The sequence below is a fragment of the Hemiscyllium ocellatum genome, chromosome 32 (genome assembly GCF_020745735.1).
Source record: "Hemiscyllium ocellatum isolate sHemOce1 chromosome 32, sHemOce1.pat.X.cur, whole genome shotgun sequence".
NCBI lineage: Eukaryota > Metazoa > Chordata > Chondrichthyes > Orectolobiformes > Hemiscylliidae > Hemiscyllium > Hemiscyllium ocellatum.
Window position 1 is genome coordinate 40,118,196 of NC_083432.1, and position 12,505 is coordinate 40,130,700.

Sequence of the window (12,505 nt, forward strand, 5' to 3'; positions counted from 1 at the left end):
TATCTGTGTGCACCTTTTTGCTGTACAGAATTATAATGAGTTTATTTCTGATAATGACACAGTTCTGAAAATACTTCTTCCAACTGGAGCCACAGTGTCATCCCCGGACATCGCTTATCCTTATCCTGGGACGATCTGTTTCTTAATTCTTCCACTTCAACCTAGCGCATTCCCAGAAATTACAAGGTGTAAACAAGGTGTTTGGTCCAATCATTCCATGACACTATTTCTCTTCCACACTAGCAGTAGTTAAAAAATCCTAACTAACCATTCAACAAAAATAAGTTATTGCACAAGAAAAAAAAGAAAAAACGCAAATACTTTTACACTGTACAAGAACTATTTGAAATTATCTTATTTTAAATATCAGAAATAAAGGTTAACTCTTTTAATCTTAACATCAACCCTACAAATAATCAAACCTAAGTAGAGGTTCATATTCTTTCCACTTTAAAGATCCTTGTTTACTGGGTATGGCTGTACTTTCTTTATTTTTGTGAAACTTCTGCATTGTCTCCATGCTATTTCTTTAGTCATTGTCTCCTTCCAGGACTCTTTAATAAACTGCTCACACAGCTCACTTATTTCTTAAATGCCTCTTCTGTTACTGGCGTTTTCTTTCTTATTGACATTTAGCTACTCAATTTTTTTCAGCCCAAAATGCTTTGGAGACAGCTTGTCTAACCTTACGTTTGATGTTGTAGACCTGTTCTCTCAGATAGAAACCAACACACTGCAAAGCCTTTTGAATGGTTGTCTCTTTCTAAAAGGAAACTTGTTTCTGACTGTGTCTCCCTGTGTCATATGACTTTTTTTTTCTCTTCCACCCTTCAGTGGTCTGAAATGAAACTAAAACTATGTCTCCCCTTCTTAGCGCGTACAGGATAGAAATACAAATAAAACTTAAAGCAACATCTAATTCTGTCCACTTTAGAACCCAAATTTCCAAACAATAACAATAATATGAAACTTCTTCACATTCCCCAGTCATGTGTCACATAAAGACCTTTTGTTCTTTATTCTATCTCGTTTCACTTTTAATCTTGTTTCAATATCATCTTTGCTCAAGACCTCTTAACCACTAGAAATGATATGATTTTGTCCCATCACTTCAAAATTTCAAATACTTCATCAAACCATACCATAATCTGCTCTCTCTGAACAAAGCCATCCTCAATTTTTAAAGTTATTTTAGTGTTTGCATTTACCCAAACCTGGGTCCTTTCTGTATCTCCTCCATTGCTTCCAACATTCTCACAATAAGGTGGAGGCCATAGTATTTTAACACACTAAACATTTTGCTGTGCGACCTAAGAATCCTTTATTATTTAAATGGCCTTACCCGCTTGAGATGCTGTTCTTGAATACACAATCCCTGAATCCTTTGTTCTTTTCACATCACTGAGCTTTTCCTCAAAGTGTAAAGCTGTAAACTTCACTAAAATGTACTGTTGTGAAGATGTGGGTGAACTATACCTTTTAAGAGAGTTAAAAGCTAGCACCACATGTTCTCAATATGACACAACAGTAGCTGGAGCACATGCTACAGAGTAGCTGGTTGCCTGGAAACGACAAAAAACAGATTCAACTTAGGCCAATCAGCTTAAATTATTCCTTGTAAAAATACCAATTTCCAATTAAGATTGTCAATATACTCAGTTCAAATTTAAAAGCCAGTAACACAATCTGATGCTCTGTGGTATAAGACCAGGGAGAAAATGAACAGTTGGGAGGAGAACTGCCAAGCCCCAGCATGTAAAAGACCTTTCTCGATCAATAAGGGTGAGGGAGAGATTAAACTGAGTAGGTGACTTAGTTAAAGGACACAATATAGAATGAAGCAGGCGGCAGATGAAAGTTCTGTGACTGACGTTTTCCCGAGGGGATAACATTGTTAGTACTGTTACCTGTGATAGGAGATCCCTTCGTAGCCAGGTTTGGTAGTCCCTATCAAATTGAGAAAAAGTTGAGTCAGGTGAACTATTCCGTAAAGATGGCAGATAGAAAGAAAGGTATCGAGCATATCATGTGAACATGTTGAAACAGTATTATACTTGAGAGATAGAACTGGAGAAACGGGTGTTAGTTACTGCCCCACATAGTAAGGAATCAAATCCAGATGATGTGGATTTTGAGGTACCTCAAAATAGATTAAAACATGAAGAAGTCCTTGAGGAATGGGCTAGGTTAGTAAGCATATCTGTCTCAGGAGCATAGAATGCAGTTACTGCAGTACAAGGACATATGTAATAATCAGATGGGGAGGACTAATGCTATTGTACATGAAGTAGGCAGAGGGAATACTGCTCCAATAAAACAACACCCCTATCGGCTTACTCCTTTCAAAGCCAGACAGGTCAAGAAGGAAGTGGAGGCCATGCTCAATGAGGACATCATCAAACCAAACCAGAGTGAGTGGAGTTCGCTGATCGTCTTAGTTCCCAAACTGGACAATGATTTTGCATGATTTATCGGAAGATGAATGCCATTACAAAATTGGGCTTTTGTTCAATTCCTAGATTGGAGGACTCTATCAAGAAAGTTTGACAAGCCAGTTACATCACCAAGTTGGACTTAGTGCATGGTTACTGGCAGGAACATTTATCAGAATTGCATTTGTAACCCTAAATGGGCTATATCGGTTTAAAGTGATAAGCCTTTGGAATGAAGAGTGCACCCGTCACATTCCAAAGACTCATGAACAGATTTGTGGCTGGGTTAACAAACTCTGCAGTCTATTTGGACGATGTAGTGATCGTTAGTAAGTTCTGGAAAGATCACATGGTACAGTTGACAGAGCTCTTTGAATGACTACAAGAAGCAAAACTGATGATAAACTTAAATAAAATGTAATTCGCAAAAGCAGAGGTAACGTTCTTGGGGTATAACGTCGGTCATGGAAGGTTGACCCCCACGGAACGCAAAGACGAAGGCCATCGAGGAATTTCTACGAACAACCTCGAAGAAAGAGGTGCTTCAATTCTTAGGACTCAGCGGATTTTATTGGAAGTTTGTTCCAAACTTCAGCAGTGTGATGGCACTGTTAACCGATTTGCTGAAAATGAACACAAAGTTTCGGTGGACAGAACTATGTCAGGAGGCATTCCAGCATTTGAAATTGATATTAACCACTAAACCTGTTTTAGCTGCGCCAAACTTCTCAAAATCTTTTAAAGCCACCAACGATGCTAGTGACATTGAAGTTGAAGCTGTACTCCTACAGGAAGATGAGGATTCCAGTTGGTTACTTTTCGAAGAAAGTCAACATCCACCAAAGAAGTGCTCCACAATCAAAGGAACCACTGAGTTTGGTACTGGCCTTACAACATTTTAATATGTATGTCACGAACAATGAGTCGGAGATGGTTGTGCACACTGATCACAATCCACTTACATTCTTCGAACGTTTTAACAATAAGAATATGAGACTATTTCATTGGAGTCTTATGTTACAGACTTTTAATTTAAAAATCATACATGTTGTGGTCGGAAGAATGTATTTGCAGATGTGTTATCGTGGATTTAACTGAGAATTTAGATGAAATTTGTCTTTATTTGATGTTTTATGTATATATATATATATATGTATGTATGTATGTATTTGGGAAGAAATTAAGGTGAACTTATATTAAATTATCTGTATGTTATGGTAATCTGTTTAAAATGAGAAAAAAATGAAGCCATCTTTTCATTATGATAGTTCATTATTTCTTAAGGGGGGAGGTGTTATGAAGATGTAGGTGAACTATACCTTTTAAGAGAGTTAAAAGCTAACAGTGACAGCACCAAGTGCTCTCAATAAGACACAATGTAATATGTGCTCCAGATACTGGAGTAGCTGGTTGCCTGGAAATGACAAAAAACAGATTTGAATTAGGCCAATCAATTTAAATTATTCCCTGAAAAAATACCAATTTCCAACCAAGTTTGAATTGAGTATATTGACAATCTTAAAAGCCAGTAACACCATCTGATGCTAGGGTATCATTCCAGGGCAAAATTGGAGCAGTTGGGAGGAGAACTGCCAAGTTCCAACATGTAAAAGACTGCCTCAAAAATAGCTCTCTTAAAAGCACCTTTTTGGATCAGTAACCTGTGAAGCAGAATCCCTGAGAAGAAGACACATGAAGATCCAAATAGAAGAACCGAAAATTGGTTTTGAGATAAGAAGTCTTGTTTTGTAAATCTTAATTGGGAGTTTTATTGCACTAGTATTATAGAAGGGAAGGTAACAGATAGATTAGAGTAAGGAATTGTAAATAGTTGTTAGTTAATTATTCTCTGTTATACTTTAAGAAATAAAATTGTTAAGTTTTACTTTAAATAGTTCTTGGCTACACTAATTTTTACAGATTACTGCACAGGATAAATCTTTTCTGTGTGGTTGGTTTTGAATTAAGCAGCAGGGTTTGCCCTGTGTCGTAACAGTAGTACCTTGGACATTTTCACTTTGTTATTGTAAGAAATGTGGGCTTCGTTGGCACGAACAGCATTTGTTCCCATCCTTTGTTGTCCTTGACCTGATTGGATTATTAGACCACTTCAGCGAGCACTTAAGAGACAACCACGTCACCGTGGGTCTGGAAACATGAATGGGTCAGGCAGGCTAAATGATGGCAGATTACCTTCTCTCCAGAACATTAGTGAACTGGATTGTTTAACAACAGTTATTATGGTTAGCTCTTAATTCCTGATTTGTATTGAATTCGAATGTTGCTATCTTCCATGCCAGGCTACACATGTCCCCAGGACTATAACCTGAGGCTCAGGAGACATTACCTCTCTGCTACTGCCTTCCCAAATTTATTGATTGCCGTTGAGCTCCTTCTGCCAGTCCAGCCCATTCCACCAATAATCAATATCCATTTTTTACATTGTTTTCTTGTCTCGAGAATTGTTTAATAGGCCTCCTAATTTAGACGCTATCTGAACAAGTAAACACCATGTCCTCTCTTCAAATCATTGATGTACACTGTGAACTTTTAATATTGATATCAAGATTGGATCACAAGTGGTGACTAATAACCTCTGTGTTGCTCTTCCCTCTCTGCATTTACTAGCATCAATTTCATTTAAGACCATTGAGCACCCAGTAGAAAGTGGGCCTGTGTTTTACATGCTTTTGATTAGTATTCTCTCAAGGAAAGTGTGATCCCAGGTGTTTGTTCTTTTGTCATACACATTGTTGGTGCTGGGTGAGAGTCTGCTGCCAGCTTTCAAAGTGGATCTTTTTAATAAAAAGAAATTGTTCCACTGAAAAGATTGTACATGCAGCTGTTGTTTCATTATAACAGCTTACACAATTCAACCCCCATGGCAGCTGGCTCTTTAATCTGCCATGGCAAATGTGCGTTCAATATTTCACCGACTGCTTTCATACTCTCCATCCAGTCTGTTGTTACAGTACACAGTGACAATGCCTTGTAAAGCATGTCAATAAAACACTTTATTAGGAACTTGAGTTATATCAGACATTGTTGGATATGAATCTATTTTCAGTCATACTATTTTATTGCATTGTTTGGGATACTTTATTCAAACAGAGTACTTGTAGGCATGCACACTATTTTTTCTATAATTAATTTACTTTCCTTCCTATTTCTTTTACTACTACTATAAAGTCCCATCAGAATCACTGACCCTCGAGAATGCCTGTTGTTAATACTCATTACATTGATCCACTAGTCTTTTACATAACTTTAATGTACTGGAAACCTGTTACGTGCTGTAATCTGTAGAGCTGCTTTTCGGCTTCAGCAGAGATTGTCTGTTAATGCCAAGTTACTAGTTACAATTAAACCTGTGTACTTGCAATCCTGATTTGAACGCAGGTATAAGGCATCCTGCTGACTGCTAATAGAACAGCAAGAAGACTGCAAAATGTTGTCTTGGTTGTATAACGTATATTGTCTTGCACTGTGTTAATACAAGTCCATGGATTTATTTAGTACCTTTCATGATCTTGACATGTCCCACAGTGCTTTGCAATCAATAGAAGTACAGTCACTTCTAATGTGTTTAAAAGGTGGAAGCTTACTTAAACACAGCAAGGCCCCATATGATGTCTGCCACATTTGTTCCATATCACTTAATGTGTTTTGTGAACAAAAACTTTCCTAGATATTTTTTCGTTTTTTTCCATATTTCTCTCCTCCTTTGCTAAGTGATTCAGTTCACACTGGTCCAATTCCATAAGTAATTGCAGCATTCTGCTGCTTCCTCCAAATGTATGAATTTTAGGAGAGTCTCATTAGGCTTTTCAACTATGACTGCATGATGTTGAAGTTTTACATTAACCTTATCTCATTTCCAAGAATGTGTACTTTAATGCAGGGATCACTACATCGTGATCACCAGTGGCAATTCTGGTGATTTCAAATCTGCATTCTTAACCCAGGACAGGTGTGACCATTCACAAAACCTCTATTGTCATCCTAATTAACAAAATATAATCCAAGGATTAATCTTTGGAGTTCCTAGCCTGTAAACCAAATACCACTTTTGGTGGTGCGTTTATTGAAATACTACATTAGCTTAACACTCCTACATTATTTCCAGCATTCACCATAGGCTCTCCCACCTTCAGGTGAATTCTTGCACCTTTCAATTTGCCAACTAAATAAGATGTCACACAAAAACTGAGGGAAGGAAGACCAAATACCACATCCTCTCACTACTTGTTTAGCACATTTTGACAGTCATTCACAGGATAGCATTGGTGCTTGGCAAATCTATATCCCACACTGGCTCAGCCAAAAGAGGAGAAATGTACAGTAGAAGTAATTTGTCTGGAATAATTGGAAATGTGAGAAAATGAGAAACATTAATATTTGGTCCTGTTCAAGGAACCAGTATATTTCCAACTGAAAACATTTATTTATAACGTGCTTGCTCTTACGAAATTCATTTTCAGAGACAGGAATTGATGAAAGTGCAGATTTTCTCTGTTGGTTCTGGACTTGTGTACATTTTTTACTGATGCATGCTTTCTAACGTTCTACACTGATAAGCATTTGGAAAAGAACACTGCAGGCTCTGCCCTGAGTTCATTACCGCCCTTCCCTCATCTGTTACACACTGATATTTACCAGACATCGCGCACAAGTCACGTAGCTTTTAATCCCTACGGGAAGACTACAGCAGCTGGAGCCAAAATCCTACTAACAAATTTAGACCGATTATTTACGCCTGACCTGTATCTTCACTAAGTGAACAGGCATTTCTCCTGGGACAACTTTTCAAAGAGCATATTTGAAAATTTGACAGTAATGCAATAGCGTTGAACCAGTAGTAAACTAATAGATGGATTTCTGTGATGTCATATGCTCCAAGGTCATGGATTTGGACTTTTCCATACTGCCATCCAGCAACATAGGATGTCAGTGTAACAGTGCAAAAATATGAATAATAAAATCTGTTTGTCCCATTTTCCTCAGTTTGGTTGCATGCATCTGATGTGTTTTTTTAATTTCAGTCATTGTTTTCTGAAAAAATGTTTTGGTGCCAGTCATATTTTCAAACACTGCATTTGTTTCCCAAGTTTCTCCACTATTTTGCCACCTCTGCCCTCAGGTGCCTCACTTATTATTCGGCCCAAGAATGATGAGTCAGGAAGCGACTTGATTGCGAATGGCATCACAGCTAAGCCCGTCCTCACCTATTCACTGCACCAAGGTCTGGACAGAGATCACTAGTAGCAATCCTTGCTCAATTTGTCCTCATCTCTTACTAGCAGAGGCCAGTTGGAAATATTTGCTGACAACGTAGTGAATTCTGGAAGGCTTATTCCTTTTATGCACATTGTTGCATTTTAGCACGTAGCAAAAATAAATGTACCCATGGAATTAACTTAAAGGGCAACAGTGACATTGGATTTATCTGCTCAAGATAGTTGCGTTACAAATCAGATAAAAAGCTGTTAGTTAAAAGTACTTAGTGGGGACATATGCAAAGTCATTCCAATTTTCCCTCACTACTGTTTGAATATGACATTGCTCATTTCTGTTATGGCTTAGAAATGCTGGACGTCAGATACACCGTAAAGATTTGGCTATACTTGATTGTGTTGCTGTGCATGTTAAAGCTCACTGATGTCATTGGGCCAGCCTGTGCTTGTCGGTTTTTTGCAAAATATGCCTGAGTGGTAATTCTGCTCAAAGACAGTGCCTTATTGCAGAACTGCTTAAAATTTAGCCAGGAATCATTATCATGTGGGGACGGGAGAAGTCTGTGGAAAACTCAGTCTCACAGCACTATCCCATGTATCGTCTGTGTTCATGGTACAAACCCATGTCTTTAATGATGAAAGGTGGGTTAAGTCAATAAATTTCAGTGAGAATGGTCTCCTGAACAACCTGAAGAGACATAACTAGATAGTGATTAAAATGAAAGACAGTCTAAAATTTGAATTATTAAATGAGAAACACCTCACTTTTCCAAGAAATGGGAAAGTAAGGTAACATGTCTCTTTTTAAGCAAGATTATATACTGCAAGCACAAACACCTTTAGCTATTTTTTACTGAGATCTTCTGTCTTTATTCCTTATTTTTCACTCTGCTCTCTCCAAAAGCCATTGACTCTTGTTGAATTACAATTCTACACCTGAACCAGTTGGTCATTATTGATGTATAAGCCTTGATAGAAGTTTTAATCAATCATTCTAATGTGATGAGGGAGGAATGATAATTTGATGTGTATTTTCACATGATGTCAATGGAAGTTTAGCTGATTTCTCTCTTCTTGACCTATGCAGTGGGAGCATATGCAGCACCTAGCTGAATTCACCTACTCAGCGCAGATCAGGGTTCAGATCTCGGGCATTCCTGATGGCTTAACTACTTGCTGAATAAATTCATTGAGCCATCAAGGAGCCCATGTTCAGGATTTTCAAATGTCTGAGCCAACCTTCAGTATCCTGATATGTGAGGGATAAGCTCCATTAGTCAAATGAGATGCAGTCACACTCCTGTGGAGTTGAGGCTCAGTGCTTGATAAGGAGCAAATTTATGACACACTGCACTGTTGAAATTTATTTTCCCAGAAATCATTTGCTAAAAAAGGTAGATATGAATGAACTTGAAAGTCAAAACAAATGGTGTTCACCCTTCTGTTATTATTGTTTTCTGTTTCTGCATATTCTTTGTTCATAATCTGAGAATTTCTGTTGCTGATGGCTTGCAGAAACTTCTATATTCTATCGGCTTCTTTGCCTGATAGATCACTTCCTTTGGTATTTTTACCAGCTTGAAGAAAGAACACGGTTAAACGTATAAAAAAAATGGGGTAACCTACTACGACCTGAGCAAGAATTGGCCCAGCATTAAGTTATATTTTAATTTCTGTGCTTTCTACATTTGTTAACAGCTGACAATTAATTTATGAAGTTAAATATCTGGCTCAAGTGGAGAGCAAATACTAGCATGAAATGGTTGATCCAAATGGCTTATTTCTGTGCAATTGTTCTATATACTTATAATTATTAGAATCCTCCAGTTTTAAGTTTTAACTCAAAGAAGCATCAAGCTGTCCATTCACGCCAGATGTGATATCTGAACAGTCCTGTATTATTGATACAGGTTGGTACAACATTTGGGGAAAGACCAGTTGAAATCAAATCAAAAAGTGCTCCGGATCACTGTCAAATGATCCCTTCTGGAAAATATTAAAATGTTCAGTGAAAATGAGGCTCATCTTGTCTGTTACATTCTCAAATGTATGAATAGCCTGCTGAAGCTCACTACTGAGTATCAAGATAACGTAACAATGAACACACGGTTCATTTCAGGGCAACCAATAATAGAAGGAGGTGTAATGTTGAGCAAAGACTGATCTATATGTTTCAACTTCCTCACATTGGTGCCTGTGCTCAGATTGTTTCCTTATGATAAAAGGTTGAGCAAATTGAGTCTGTATTCCCTGGAGTTTGGAAGCATGAGCAGTGATCTAATTGAAACACAAGATTCTAAAGGGACTTAGCAGGACATAATGCCTCTCTGGACTTGTCAATCTAGAACAAGGGGACATAGTCTCAGAATAACAGACAGATCAATGGGACTGATCAACAGAAATTTCTTCATTCAAGTGGTTCTGAATATTTGGAATTCTCTACCCTAAAAGGGGTTTTGAAAGCTACATTGTTGAACATATGTAACGCCGAGATTAGCATATTTTTGATATTTCTGCGAATTGAGGGTAAGGGAAATGAGTGGGAATGTGGAGTTGAAGCTGAAGATCAGCTGATGATATACGCCTTCATGTTACTTTCTTACCTTCAGTGCATTGAAAATAATTGAAATTTAAATTGGTGTTTCGTATGTGAGTGCAGTTTTCTTTAGAATTTGTGAATTAATCCAGTGCTTGTGACAGCTGGATTTCTGAAGTGGTTCTGTGTAATGTTGGGTTGTCCAGATTCAAAAAGATCGTTGAAAGCAGACTGTGACTAGCAAGCTACTGAAACTTCAACTTAGTGATAACTACATCATGCCTCTATGGTGCTCAAGGTTACGTGTCTCAAGTGAGCATTGATGGTGCCTACCTTTCAGGTAAAGTAAGGAAGGGCTTGTTTTTATATTGTACCCTTTCAGGATTCTGTATATCCAAAAGCGTGTCAGAGCTAATGAAGTACTTTTGAAGTGTGGTTCATGTTTTTAATTCAGAGGAACGCAGAGGTCAGTTTCCATAAAACTAGTTCTCAACAACAGCAGCAATGAGATTGTTTTAAAGGCAGTGCTGATTGCAGAATAAATTTGGCTAGGGCACTAATAAAAGTCCCCTTGTGCTTAGCAAAAGGCAATGTGGGATCTTTGTTGGGGGGAACCGGCCAGGCCTCAAGTTTAATGTCTCATCTGAAACACAATCTGAAGCAAATGCAGCATTTCCACCAGCCAAACCTTAGTACTGTGCTGACTGCCAGCTTGGATTAGCTGCCTAATCGCCAGAGTGGGTACAAAAACGTGACACTCTAACCCGGAGGTGGGAATGCCACAACCGACCAGGATCTAACAATTGTTTGTGTAGAGAAAGGTTATTTTAGTTTATGGTTTGAGGCAAAATTGCAACTGCAGAGGTCCAAGATTTCATTTTTAATAACAGAGAAAATGTTCCTCTAGTTATTTTACTCCACGTATCTGTTTGATTGCCCAGCTGTTCAAACCTTCGTACAGCAGCAAGTTTTGTTGGATGATCCAGTTGCAGCAGTATTTCCCATCAGTATTTTGTTCCCTGATGCAAACCACAGGATCACAACCCATCTCAGTGAATGCTATCCAAGGTGTGTTTTTTTCTAACATTTTGTCCCCATTGTCAGCAGGATTTAAAAGAACGTGTAATAATAATTTTCCCTTCCCTCCCATAGTAATTTTGAATGTCTAGATCTTGCTACATGATTCTATAGCCTGCCATCAGATGTAAAGACTATAATCAAGTTGAGGCAGGGATTTTGAAGTGGTTATGCTGACTGATAACTAGAACATGACAGGCACGAGATATTAATCGGAGCTCTCATTTCAGGCATCTTACAACTTTGTACAACGATGTGTTTTTACTATGTGCTTGCTTCCTTCTGTCAGATATTACAATTGAACACTTAATCCCTGGCTTCGAGACATAAGAATATATTTACGGAAAAGGCTATGCCCATTTGGTAGATTACTTCAGATGGTTGTGAGAAGTGGTTAAAATTTCAGAAATGGGGAGTAACAATTTTTTGAACTCGGATGCAACTCTCTGTCCCTCTAAACCACTCCATTTCCAAGGAAGATTAAAAATGGTGGTCTTACATCCTTCAGATCAGGAGGTGGGTGCCTTGGTTGAGACGGGGTATGAGGAGGACATGATTGGAGATAGAGTGGAAGCTAAAGAAATGCAGAAGAAAACTGTTTGGCGTGGTTTGGTGGATAAGGGAAAGGGCAGAAATAGGCTTGTGGAACAAAGGCATCAAGAATAGAGGCAAGCAATTGATTGAGTAGGTTGAGAGGTGCTGGAAAATCATGGCAAACTTTAATACAGTTATCTCAAAATATTGTTGATCATTAGCACTTAAATAGAGCAATTAAACTTTAAGTTAAAACTATTAGAAGAAAGCAGAAAATATCTTGTGGAAGATTCTGCTACAGCCAAAATAGAATCTAAACCATCCAATGGCAATACTTAAAAAATTACAGTATATTGAAAATAAATGCAAGTGTAATCATTTTGTTTTCTGTTACACCAAGCAGGAAAAAAATTTGAAAATGTGCGCTCAGTATAGTTAGGCTGTAGAAATCATTATAATTTAAGAGTGCACATACAGCACTTCATATTGGGTTTACAAACATATTGTTATCATTTTCATGTTGGAAATCGAGTGAGGATGGAGAAACAACATTAATCCGCATTCTCCTACCCACTCACGCTCTTTGAATGCAATTCTCTAAGGAGTAGGATTAACTGGATGGTGTCTGTTCAAGGTCTAATGATCAGCTCCCACTTGCCATCATGCTGTATCGTACTTTTTGCCAAAAAGAC

The 12,505-nt window shown here is 37.9% G+C and overlaps 1 protein-coding gene across 12 annotated transcripts in view; it reads left to right on the top strand.

Annotated features, from left to right (window-relative positions):
* The window catches only part of raraa (retinoic acid receptor, alpha a), a 564,031-nt gene that overhangs the window by 477,508 nt on the left and 74,018 nt on the right, over positions 1 to 12,505 (top strand). The gene's annotated exons all lie outside the window — the stretch shown is intronic.